This window comes from Chiloscyllium plagiosum, unplaced genomic scaffold (genome assembly GCF_037043375.1).
Source record: "Chiloscyllium plagiosum isolate Xiang-an unplaced genomic scaffold, Cpla_swu_hap1 HiC_scaffold_9, whole genome shotgun sequence".
Taxonomy (NCBI): domain Eukaryota; kingdom Metazoa; phylum Chordata; class Chondrichthyes; order Orectolobiformes; family Hemiscylliidae; genus Chiloscyllium; species Chiloscyllium plagiosum.
In genome coordinates, this window is record NW_028270147.1 from 91,819,286 (window position 1) to 91,833,539 (window position 14,254).

General features: G+C 37.1%; 1 protein-coding gene across 5 annotated transcripts in view; it reads left to right on the top strand.

Moving 5' to 3' along the window:
• The window catches only part of ralgps2 (Ral GEF with PH domain and SH3 binding motif 2), a 470,074-nt gene that overhangs the window by 287,722 nt on the left and 168,098 nt on the right, over positions 1-14,254 (top strand). The gene's annotated exons all lie outside the window — the stretch shown is intronic.

Sequence of the window (14,254 nt, forward strand, 5' to 3'; positions counted from 1 at the left end):
GTGTTCTCCTTATGACTTCTTTTCAAATCAATAATTCTGACATCCTAGTTCAGTTGTATAAATAAAAACAGAAGCCCAATATCACCAGTCACTCATTTGACAGTACCATTTTCGAATCTGCCGTCAGGTGTATATAACGAGGCCATAAATACCATTTGAAAAGAGCATGCTAATCAAAAGACATACACAGAAAATATTCCCTCCTTAATGGTATGCAATGATTCCATTCACTGAACTCCTGTTTTGCAATATATGCATAACAAAATGGTCATTTCAGAAAACAATTATTCTTTTCTTAATTTCCTGCTACTTTCTATAGTGAAGTATATCATTAACCACATTTGATTAATTTTCCTTCAAGATAATTATAAAGAGCACACTGTGCATAAAATTCATGGTTAATTGAGACTGTGTTGAGAAAATTTGAACCAGATTTATTTTCAGACATTTTATTTGTATTATGGAACATTTAATAATGGGGAAGATTTTCCTCTGGCCAGACAGTTGTAATGTGAGTGTAAACCCGAGTTGCGCATATGGACCCCACAGAAGCCCTCATAGCACATTCTGAAGGAATGAATTTTCTGCTGGACGATTCTACTACACCTGAAACTGTCTGAAATTCTCCATAAAAATCAGAGACTTTGGATGGTTCCAATAAAATTAAGCTAAATATTTACTTGGTAAGAGTTAGACTATAAAATACTTGTTTAACTCCTGAGTAACTATTAAAGAAACCCCATGCCTACCTCATCAACAGTCCCTGATCCTCCTCCAATCTGACCCTTTCGAAGGAGCCGACACCCCCCCCCTTGCCCATGCTGGACCTGGAGCTGACCTCAACCCCACCACCTATTTTCTCTCTCTCTTTCTGAAAGAACTATCAGAATAGTTCTTGTCACATTTTAAGATTTATGAGGGATAGCTGAGTAATTCACACGAAAGAGTACCATAAGCACTACATTTTCTTGATCTCTCGTGGACTTGTGTGGCGGAACAGCTTAGGATCTCTAAGAAGTGAGACCAAACAACTGGTCGTTCTGAAACAATATGTCATTTCAATATAAATTGTACCTATTTGATAACATGCAATAAACAATATCTTGTTAACGACAAGCGACTAGGAAGTAAGTTTCCTCTACCACATTAGGATCAGAAAGCCTTAGTTTCCTACACACAATGCAGATGCTGGTAGCGGCCTCCATCATGAGCAGCGGTTCATATAACATCGTGAGCCAGCATATTCTAAGAACAACAATAACTTGCATTCATGTAGCATTCTTCACATTGAAGCAAACATCCTAGATTGTTCAGATTCAGATATCAAAATTATCTAATCTTTTGTAAATATCAATTTTCATGGTGTGAAAAACAAGCATTCCTGCAATTGAACTTAGTTGAACAGTGTGGTGCTGGAAAAGCACAGTAGGTCAGCCAGCATCCAAGGAGCAGGAGAGTCGATGTTATGCCCGAAACATCGACCATCCTGCTCTTCAGATGCTGCCTGATCTTGCTGTGCTTTTCCAGCATCACACTTTGTGAGTCTTGACTCTCCAGCATCTGCAAACCTCACTTTCTCCTACACTAAATTATGAAAAAGTAAACTTTATCAGCTGTACATAATTGGTCATTCTTTTCTGCATTAAAAACTCTGACGTAAAGAGATTTTAAATTTACAAAAGATTATTTTTTATTCTATACTGATAAGAATTTAATTACTTTATGTTGAATAATTTAAATTATTTTGTGTAGTGTTGTGGGATGTAGAAATAGTTTATTTTCACAGTTCACTTGATTTATGCTATGCATTTTGTACTGGTGCCAAGGCTGTCTTGATTAGCATCTCAAAATGAAAGCAATTCATCAGTCAATTAGTATAGCATTTCTAGACCTTTGGGGCGGGTAGGAGAAGGAATGTATTTGCTAATGAGCAAGCAAATCAATGAATCATGGCCCAACTAGATGTGCTTTCATTATAAAAAAATAAACTGAAGTAACTCCACAGAGGTTGGTATCCCCTCACTAAGTCACTTTATTTTCATGTGCATAGTACTTGACACTTGTCCTGCTTCCTCAAAGCCAGCTCCCAGAGTGAACAGAACCTCTGATGTGACAGAACCTCTGTCAGTCAGGGCTCCCTGATTGGACCAGGTTAACAGCCCCAATCAGTGAATTCATATTCTATGAGGTCCATCTGGCTGAACTTGTTACAATAACTACGTAAATGGACAAAAGATTTAGGTTATAGATATTTGTTCCTTTAAACTGTTGAAACTAAGCAATGAAATTGTACCAAAGTTCAATAAAAAGCTCAAGATTTATTCTGTTCAGTAGGTACTCCTTTTCTGACTAATTCTTTTGAGTACATGCCAACAATAATGAGTATCCTTTAATATTACATGTCAGAGAGGTTCACCGCAATTAACTAAATTAGTTAATTTATACAAAACATCTTGATTACCTTTTCTTTCTGAAAGTATTAGAAGATGCATTCTGTCTAAATGAGCCTGGTGACATTTTTTAAAGCATCAAATATTACGACTGAAAGAATACAACTATTTATTATTTTCCTCTTAAAGGGGTCCAGAGGATGTTTGAACACATGGTTAGGTTGCAGAATATTTTCATGTTGGATTTACAACTATAAGAAATAGAAACAGGAGCAGGTCATTCAACTCTTTAAACCTGCTCTGTCATAAATTATAATCATAAATGAATTTCTGCTTCAGCTTTACTGTCCTGCACTATTACCATATCCCCTGATTCCCCTAGTATCCAAAGATCTGTCAGTCTTCACCTTGAATTATTCAACAATGGAGGATCCATAGCTCTCTTGGGTAGAGGATTCTAAAATCCTTTTGAGTGAAGAAATTTCCCTGATTAAATCTAAAATACTGACTTAATTCTGAGTCTGTAACCATAGTTTGAAATTCTCTGGCAGGGAGAAACATCCTCCCAGGATTTACCATGTGAATTTTGTTTTTCAGAAAGACAACCTCTCAATCTTATAATCAGAAAGGATTGCAGATCATGTAGACCTTGTCCAAGCAGTCTCTCCTCTTATGATGATTTCCACATGTCATGAGTTAGTCTAATAGAACCTCATTGGCATCCCAACTGAGGAGATTGTTTCCTTTTCTCAGGAGACCAAAACTCTGTACAGTATTTCAACAAGGCTTCTTGAAGTGAGACTATGTTATTCTGGCGCACTAAATCCTTTATAGTAAAGACTAACATGCCACTAGCTTATTTTACCTTCATTATCTTTCTTTTATTGTGTACAGGAAGTCTCAAATCACTTTGTATACCACTAGTCCCCAGTTTCTCTCTCTCAAAAAACATTTCTGCTCATTAAATCTGTCTATGTCTTTCGCAGCCACTTTATCCTTCTCACAGCATATTTTTCCACCAAACCAGGAACAAAATATTACAAATGCTGGAGACAACAAAGTCAATGGAAGACTTGAAATGTTGAACTTTTTTTTGCAAAAATAAATACACTGCATTAAATGCTTTTCATTTTATTTCTACACTGTTAATAATCATTTCATTTAAAGAGATCAAAGGTATCTAGTATTCCATATTGAGTGCATACAAATCTTTGGCTTGTGGCAAATGACATGTATCGCATTCAAATTAAAGGCCTAAGATCAAAACAGGAAATGGTGAAGAAACTCAGCAGGCCTGACATCATCTGTAGAGGGAGAAACAGATAATGTAGATAATGTTTTGAGTCAGATGTGACTTCTCTTCAGCAGATTTAATAGTGTAGTTGATGACGTGATTCCTCTTCTCGGCTTACAGAAAGCCACTTGGGTAAAGTGGTATAACTCAGAATGTGATGCAATGTAATGGAAACCATGTGATGCAGTAAGATTTTAAGAGCAATCCAGTTTTTCCCATACACCATTTTCTTTTTATCTCTGCACTTTCTATTTCAAGTGTTTGTCCAAATCATTTTTGTGTTCCACTATTAAAACCATGTACTGTCAGGCAGTGCATCCCAAATCTAGTTGCATAGATTTTTCTTTTCTTCACATCACCTTCAAACTGTGCTCTCATTATTCGTTCTTTAATCATTGGAAAAGCATCTTGTTGCTGAATGCAGCTAAAGACTTGGGAATTTGGTAAGTGAGCGAATTCAGTGTAGTAATGGAAGAGGTATTGTTCTACATAAGGAGTGGACTGAGAGAAGACTGAGATCAATAGTGGGATGTGAGACCTGAAACATTGGAGTATTCAGTTGGTGAGCTGATAGTTAAGAGTCTTTGTCTCTAAATAGGGCATTTGTCTAAACTTGTTCTGGGGAGGTCTAGCCATTGCATTAAACTTATAACTTCAATCATTAAATCATGTGCAATAAGTCGAGGTAACCGTTGTGTAATATTTCTAAACTAACTTAGTTAAATAAAACACAATAAAGATGCAAGCTGGGTGGTGTTTTTCAACTGTACACGCGGGAGCTGCTGAACACCAGTGTGATCCAAGGCAGCCACATATGCTGTAAGCATCTGCAGTTTGAAGATTTTGGACTCAGAGTTGTTGAGCTGAAGTCTGAACTTTGGACAGTGATGAATTAGGAAGGATAAAGTTTATTCCAAAAGGCAGTTTCATCCTTTTGACTAGGTACCTCACATTTGGTTGTAGTTAGCAGCTGGAGTGTGCAGAATCAGGCTAGTATAGGGATCCATATGTTAGTACTGGAGGATTCTCAGCCTTTACAGTGATAAAACAGGTTTGAGGTTCTTGTATCCTGTCTGAAGAGAGGTTGAGCAGACTGACCTTCCCACTATGGAAGACACTACTGAAGTGGTAAATTCAAATTCTGCAGCTGACAGCAAGTCCCAAAGACTGGATTGTCTATCCTGTGCCAGGGTTAAGGAAATCTTTTTCAGCCTGAGAAGTACAGTGAGTGAAAGGGGACAGACCCCAGTATTTGTAGTCCAAATGCACACTAATAACATAGGTAGGATGCCAAAAGAGGTTTGAGTAGCAAGGGACTAAATTTAAAACTCAGAACTGCAAGGCTAAGAATATATTAATATTAGTACCTAAACTATGAGCAAATTGGCATAGGCAAATTGGCATTGAATAAGATCAAAGATTAGAAAATCTGGCCCTAATGCCGGTGAAAGAAATTGGTTTCAGTTCACAGACCCATAGGGTCATATAGCATGGAAATATACCCTTTGGTCAAACTCATCCATGCTAACCAGGTTTCCTAAACTGAATTAATCCCATCTGCCTTCGATTGGCCCAAATCCCTTCAACCTTTCCTATTCATGTATTTGCTCAAATGTCTTTTAAAAGTTGCAATTTTCCGCTCACCCTGTAGCCTCCTAAGCACCAGGGAAAAAAATCCCAGCCTATCCTTATAACTCAAACTTTCTAGTCTCTGTAACATCCTTATAAATTTTTTTTGCATTCATTCCAGTTTAGTGATATCTTTCCTATAGCAGGGTGACCAGAATTGTAGACAGTACTCCAAAATGTGATTTTTACCAATGTCTCGTACAGCGTTAACATGACACTCCAACTCCTGTAGGCAAGCATGCCAAATGCCTTCAGCACTTTGTCTATCTGTGATGCCATTTTCAAGGGACAATGTACCTGCACCCCAAGGTCTCTCTGTTCAACAACACTCCTCAGTGTGCTACCATGAACTATGACTTGCCTTTGTTTGCCTTACCAAAATGCAACATGGTTCATGGGACACTGACATCAGGATTGAGAAAAGAGCTGCACCATTTTGGTTGCCTTCACCTGAACCAGGATGGGACCAGTGTCTTGGGAAATACCATTACTAGGAGTGGAGAGATGGCTTTCAAGTCAATAGTGAGTGGGAGGGTCCACATAACAGGAGACTTGGAAAGATAAAAGATGAGACCATAGTGTAGGATGATGATAAAGATAATGAAAACCAGAGTGTGGCAAGAAGGAGCAGAGTGTATAAACATAAGTGTACACCAGTGAATAAGGTCTTGGTAAGTTTAAGGAAAAAAACAATAAGATGGAATTAAAGGCTGTTTATCTGAATAATTGAAGCATTAATAAAAACCACATTGATGAATCGATAGCAGAAATAGAAGTGAATCAGTGCAATACAGTAATCATTATTGACATATGGTTTGTGAGACTGCCTGCATTATTGTCAAATTTGCTGATGCTGTGAATATATATAGGTAAACTAGTTGAGATGAACTATGTGTGAAGAGATTGATAGTTTAAGTGAGCTGGAAAAACTTAACCGATGGATCATAATGTGGGACGTTTTGAGGTTGTCCATTTTGGCAGGAAGAACAGAGAAGCAGGGTATTATTTAAATAGACACAAAGACTGCAAAATGCTGTGGTACAGAGTGACCCAGCTATCCTTGTACATGAATCACAAAAGATCACTATGCAAGATGATCAAATAATTAAGGCGGCAAATGATTTGTTGACCTTCATTAGAAGGGGAATGGAGTATAAAAGTAAGAAGGTCTTGCTGTAATTGTACAGGACTTTGGTGAAATCAAACTAAGCGTTTGGCTACATTATTCAAGGATAAATGTGTTTGCATATTGGAGACAGTTCAGCGTAGACGCACTGAATAGATTTCTGTGACAAAGGGTTTGTCATGTAAGGAAAGCTTAAGCAGATTTGAAATCTTTGGACTTGAAATGATCTTGCTGAAACACAAGATTCTGAGCGAGATTAACAGGATGTATGCTGAGGCAATGTTTTCCTTCTTGGGGAATATTGAAATTGGAGTCACAGTTTAAAACAAGATTGGATTTGATGAATGTTTGACAAGAGTCAAATATTACGTGGTCTGGCAGAAAAGGGGCAATAAGCGCACATCAAACCAGCCATCAACTATTGACTGGTACAATAGGCTTTAGGAGGCTGAGTGGGCATTTTCAGCTTCTATTTCTTATAGTCCTACAGAACTGTGTACAGTTGAGTCTACATCCCACACATGCAATTTCTAAGTGGTTTAGGTCCTAGGATGTGTAATACTAAATGTTCAATTCCTGTGATTTCTCACATTGTATATTTTCATCAAGCAGCATTCAGATAATTACCTGGCAGTGATTAAGTGACTTCCCTCATCGTTGACTTGTTCCTTGTACATTAATTAACTGCTATTTGAGCAGTAAATGGAGGGGATTGTTGCTCACTTCTTTAGTTAGAGATATTGCTAATAATTCAAAGGTCTTAAACACAGGTTCAGTAACAGTGATGTGTATGTTTTATTTACTTAAAACTAAGTGCATGCTGTAAATCTGTTTCAAAGCAAAATTTCTTTGTTTTTTTTTCCCATGATGATCTCAGATTAATTTTGGTAAACACTAGCAGAGAAATTGCTATTTTTTGTAACAATCAACCAGCAGCTAAAGGATGGTACCTGTTAACTGGAAATAAGTATTTTTGGTGGATTTTAATGGTATTAAAATATTTTTAATATTTTGTTTGAATTATTTTATTTCACCCTTTATTTTAGTAAATGAGATCTTCTTGATTGGTAAAACAGGCTCGAGTACCACCAGTATCAGCCTGCATCTTCTCAGACAATATATTCTTGCATTTTAATATTTGAATTTAGTGTAGTGTTGATTGCAGTTTCTAGTCCCAAAAATTGGGAAAAATTGTATAAAAATTAAATACTACGATGCATGTTAATCTAAATTTAATTTGCATGAATTTATATATTTTTTAAGAATAATCAACACAAGATTAGCTCAGAAACAAAACAGATATTCCTGGAAAAGCTCATCAGATCTGGTAGCATCTGTGGAGTGAAATCAGAGTTAACGTTTCGGGTCAAGTGACCCTTCCTCAGAATTGATAGTGCTAGGAAAATTTCAGTTTATATGCAGAAGATAGGGTAGGGGGGAGGGGGCAAGGAATAAAAGATAGGTGGGGATAGAGTCCAAAGAGAGGCAAGAACAGTTGGACAGACAAAAGAGCGGATAATGATCTGGTTCGGAGGGTGAATAGCTATTAATGGAGACTGTTAGTGGCTAACAATGGGTTGTGTGTAATAGCAGACTATATGATAACAAGGTTTAGTGTGTGGCAATTGGGGTAAGGACATGGGAGAGCTCACGCCCTAAAGTTGTTGAACTCTATATTGAGTCCGAAAGACTGAAAGGTTCCCAAGCGGAAAATGAGGTGCTCTGGCTTGTGCGCACCTCATTCACTGGAGCACTGTAGCGAGCCATAGACAGAAATGTTGGCTATGTGTTGAAGTGGCATGAAACTGGAAGCTGAGGGTCTTTTTTGCGAACAGAACATAGATGTTATGCGAAGCGGTCAACCAGTCTAAGCTTTGTTTCCTTATTGTAGAGTACTAGCTACCTGACGAAGGAGCAGCGCTCCAAAAGCTTGTGCTTCCAAATAAACATGTTGGACTATATCCTGGTGTTGTGATTTTAACAATGTAGAGGTGACCACATTGTGAGTAGCAAATGTAGTTGGCTAGATTGTGTGAAGTGCAGGTAAAGCACTGCTTCACATGGAATGTGTGTTGGGCTCTTGGATACTTAGGAGTGAGAAATCAAACAAACAGATATTTGTGGTTGCAAGGGAAGGTGTTGTGGGTGTGTTGGGAATGAAGGAAGAGTGGACCAGTGTGTCCTGGAGAGACCGGTCCCTGTCAGTCTGTTTTTTGTAATGTCTCACACCTTGGTAGTATAGTGGAAGGGTGGTGTCAAAGGTGGTGATCTGTGAACAAATTTGTCATTAATAACTGGGAAAAAAAAATCCCTCTTTGAAGCTCTTAAATTACTTAATACTTATCAGTTGTGTTTGTAATGATAATAATATACTTTTTTAATGCAGAATGGTTGTGGCATTATAAATTGAATTAAAATCAATTGTAGCTTTAAGTTTGAAAGTATCAAAAAGTTCCTGAATATATAACCATGGAAAATGCAGTGATGTGAAGTGGTGCTGAGTGGCAAGAAGGTAAACTTGAACAATGGACTGAACTAAGCTTAAAGAACTTTATGTAGGAATAGGTAATCTAATTGTGTTTTTGGCTCTTCTGTGTATGTGAAAATATGAGAAGAGCTCCATCAATGGGTGCTGTCAGGTTTGTCAGAATGTTCTTTATATATTTGTTTAACAATCATAGTATTACCACCATTTTACCTCCAATGTCTATAATGCAGTTATGAAAAGCAACAGAAGAAAGGCATCTTTTTTTTACAAAAGGTGATAGTTCGCCAGATGTCTGTTATTCAGCAAGTAGGATAACGAGGACAAGAACAGACAATTTTGCTCTATTTCATCATTCATTAAGGTCATGGCTGGTCTTGCCCCATTTTTTGCCCCATTTCCCTTAAAAAAAAATTTGGTTGACTAAAATCTCTACATCACAGTTCTATACTTAAGAATAGACATAGCATCAATTATCATTTTGGAAGAGTGTACTGAACTTCTCAAGTCATCTTCTGAAGTTCTTACATCATGCTCAAATATGAGGAATTGCCGAAGAGGAATAACCAATTCTGAATAGGAGGGCTGTAAATTTTAGACCCACTAGTGTGAAGCTTCCAAGCCTGCAAAATGAGTTGTGACTATACCCTTTATAATAACTTGAAAATTTGAATGAAGAGGCCTTCTACGTTCCACGTAATACAGTGCAACGTTTATGTATTCCCTTCTCCAAATGTAACCCTTGGAAGTCCTGGTATCATCCCGTTAAATGTATGCTGCGCTTCCTCCAATGCTTATATACCTTTTTCAAAGTAAATGCCCAGAACCATTTACAGTTCTTCAGGTATTGCTTAACTTGGGCTTAGTTTTTCTATACTTTTGTGCTTCAGTTCTCTTAGCTATAAAGTCTGACATTCCATTAGTCTTTTTGATTACTTCTCTGAGCCATTCTAAATATCTGTGTCTCTAATTCTCTTTTGATAGCTACAGATTTAGTTTGGAAAGTATGCTGTTAGATCCTTTTATTTCTTTGTCATTCTGTACCTTCATCTATATTGCTTGCAAATGCCACTTGGCTTTGTTTCATCAGGAAATTAGTAAACATTATTTCCTATCCCATCACCTAAGTTAGTAATAAGTATAGTAAACACTTAAGGCCCCAACACACATCCCTGCAGCACAACAACACTTACATCCTATAAAAGCAAATTACTGTGGATGCTGGAATCTGAAACCAAAAGAGAAAATGCTGGAAAATCTCAGCAGGTCTGGCAGCATCTGTAAGGAGAGAAAAGAGCTGCTGTTTCGAGTCTAACTGACACTGACATCCTGCTAATTTGATTACTTGCCCATATGCTTTTTCTCTTCTGCTCAATCTATTTCCTAATCAGCTCAATTATTTGTCGTCAATTCCAAGAAATTCAATACAATACATTTTCTTGAAGCTTTCTGTCTGGTATTCTTCTATAATGTCTTGATGAATACAAATGTAATTGGAAAACAATAGTTATAATGTATGAGAGGAGAGCGCCGATTAGTTGACAAGTAGCCTTAGAGAATACACCAATAACAGGAAGAGTGACTGCTAATTACCAAACTTTGTTTAGATTCTAAACTATGCAGGTTCACTCTGGTCAAGGTATTTCCCTGAGAAATGGACCAGAGAATATCTGTTACCTATTTTGTTGAGTTGAAGCTATAAACCATAAATTCAGCTTCACTTTCTTATTATGGACTTTATTGGGTGCTTTGTGGAAATGCACACTACTAATACTCATAAACATCACTGGTTCAATTATCCCTTTTAAAAAAAAAATTAAATCAGATTCACCAGGCATGACCTGCCTTCACAAATCCTTGCCTGCTTTCTCTGTTTAAACTTCAAGATGCTCCATCACCTTACCTTTAATTATAGACTCCAGTGACTTCTCAACAATAAAAGTTAGGCTGGCAGGCCTATCATGTTCTGTTTTCAATGTCATTTTCTTAAGTAATGGAATGACATGCACAGCTTTTGGGCAGGTTTCTTGAATTGAGAGAACTTTGGAAGGTTATAGTTAGGGCATCTTCAGTGTTCTCACTCACTTGTTTCAAATTCCTCACCGAGAAATTATCTGGTCCTAGATATTTTAAGCTGTTTAATGTCATTATTTGCTTCTTTAATATTATTGATATTAATTATGGAGAATCCCTGTCCTAAATTCTGCATTCATCTCCTTGTGATATCTAGCAAGCTGACTTGTGCAAAATATTCAGCATTGTCCAGCGTTACACCATATTTTTCTTGGCATTATTACCATTACTAATTTTCATGTGGCCCAGATTGCTTCTGATCACCTTTTTGCGAATGCCAGTGTGGAAAATAATGATGTATCTTGCAGGTTACTTTTTATATTGATATTTTGTAACTTTTTGCCTACATTCAGTTTACTTTGCATCTTTTTCACTGGCCAGGATCTATATTGTTCTTTTGCATTTTATATAATTTCTCTGTTTGTAAGGGAATTTTGTATGAGTTATTTTATTTATACTGAGAGTACCAATGTAATTTTTTAAGGAGGACATCTACTATCCCTGCAGTGATTTATTATGTGATTAATTATACACACGGAGAAACACTATCGCTATGGAGCAGTGACCAGAAACCTTGTAAAGCTTGCTATGATTAATTGAAATTTTCACCTTAAATGGATAATTCTTCTGAATAACTGGCTAAGGAAGAATACAGTCACAAAATACAGTAAAATACACTAATTTAGGTATTTTTAATATTCCCAGTAATTTCAATCTCATTACACCGAGCCACACTAAAGTCTTGAGTCAACCACCAAATGATAGCAACACTGCAGTTGTGTTGTCCCCTGACTTTATATTTCACTCTTTCCTTCCTTCAAATCTAGTTGCAGTTCTAACAGTTAAAGGCTACACCTAGCCATTCGCTCCAGACTTAGAAAATGATTCATATGTGTGGTACTTGCCTGAATTTTATTTGAAACTTAGGATTTAACTTCCCTTTAAGATATAGACGAGTGATTTTCCACTGCACCCTTAATGAAGACTGCTGTCACCTCACATAGAGGGAATTCAGCAGTTGAATCTTCAGACGTTAATGCATCTTTAAACAAAGGATATTGTCAAAGCTGTTTTTTGGATATTTTTATAGGGAAAAAAATTTCAAGAATGACATGTTAGCGTGTCCAGTTCCAGCTCGAAAATAAAGGTAAGAGCAGAATCATAGGAAAAGGATGAAGCCATTCAGCTCATTGGGCCTGCTCCGCCATTCAGTTACAGTCATGGCTGATCAGCTATCTCAATGTAAATAGAGTGCATTGGATAGGTATATGGAGGATAGTGGGTTAGTATAGGTTAGGTGGGCTTGGATCGGCGCAACATCGAGGGCCAAAGGGCCTGTACTGCGCTGTATTCTTCTATGTTCTATGTTCTATAACTGAAACAGACCCTTCGGTCCAAACCGTCCATGCCAACCAAGTTTCCCAAACTAAACTAATCCCACTTGGCTGTGTTTGGCCCTTATCCCTCTAAATCTTTCCTATTCATATACATTCGAAATGTCTTTTAAATGTAACTGTACCAGCATCTACTACTTCCTCTGGCACCACCCTCTGTGTGGAAAAAGTTGTCTGTTGGGTTCCCTTTAAATCTTTCTCCTCTCACTTTAAAAATATGCCCCCTAGTTTTGAACTCCCCCATCCTAGGAAAAAGATCATTGCTATTCACCTTATCTATGCCCTTATGATATTATAAACCTCTGTAAGGTCATCCCTCAACCTCCTGTGCTCCAGTGAAAAAAGTCTGTACTTATAACTTAAATTCTCCAGTCCTGGCAACATCCTGGTAAATCTTTTCTGAACTCTCTTCAAATACTATCTCCATATCCCTTTGTCATTCATATTCAGAAATTTATCTGTCTCTAGGATAAAGAATTTGAAAGTTTCAGCAACCTTTGAGTAAAGGAATGCCTCTGCATTCTAGTCTTAAATCTGTTATGAAGTTGAAGGCGTGTACTAAGAGAGAGTGAATTCTGTTCTGAACTGAGAGATTACAAGCACGTGTAGGTGACTAGATGCCAGCCCCAGAATGTACTGGAAAATTGAAAATATGTACATTTGGCTGTGAAATGGATACTTGAGTTTTGGTTGCTGTTTTGATGACAATTTGAATTTAACCAATCAGTTTAAACTATGCCCCAGGATACTAAAACCCAATCTAGTTTGAATTTATTGTTTTGCTAACATCGAACCAATGAGACAATCCAATGTTGAGGGGTGTATAAAATGCAGACATTTTGAAACCTGGTCAGAGAGGAAATGTCGTAGAGAAACTCATGGAGAGCTAACATCTTGCTCTCAAAGAAATGAAAAACATTCTGTCATATGAAACATTCTCAAAGTAAAAGCAAAGAAGATGATCCAGGGAATTCGGCAGCTGGAAGAATGAAGACACAGAAGAAGGCAGCAGTTGTGTGGTTGTGAAATTAAGTTGATGTAATTTTAATGTGTCATATTAGAACAGCATATTGTTATAGCGTTGGAGGCAGATAGTAAGCAGTTAAGAGAAAGGGGAATTAGAGATTTGAGTAGTTGTTTAATGTTCATTTTTAGAGTTAAAAAAATAAATTGATGTTATTTTCTTTAAATAGTGAAGTTTGGGAGTTTTCTGTCACTCATTTTAACAGATTGTGAGGTGAGCTTTTCTGGGTGTTTGGTTTAATTAACAAAGGGGTTCACCTCTGTGTTGTAACAGATAGTCTCATAATGAGTTGTAGGCCATGTCCCATGGTTCTAGATTCACCAGCTAGGGGAAGTGTCCTATCTAAATCCCCTTGCATAATTTTGTATGTTTCAAAGGGTCAGTATCCTCCACCTCTCATCAGACAAATCCAGTCACCCCAAAAATTAGTCTGGTCAATCTCTTTTGCAATTTCTCTATTCCAAGTATTTCCTTCTATGGACAAGGGGATCAAAACAGTGCACAGTAGTCGGAGGCTCTGTAAATTGCAAAAAGACATACTTACTCTTGAACTCGAATTTCCTAGCAATGAAAGTTGACATAAAATGTCAACATAACAATTTGTATGTACATTTTCACTCTCCATAAAGTGGATTGGAGCTTTGCAGTTCACAAACCAAATCAAAGTTTAGGTACATCTTCAATTCTAGGCATTCTATTTGGACAAAAAAAGGATGTGTAAGCAGTAGAAAGGGCATTATAAAAAAAGCCAAAATACTAGCTACAGTTTGGTAGGGGATGAACTGTGAGTGAAGGTGAGAACAGTTCAAAACCTTTAATATGTATGGTGTTGGAGAAAC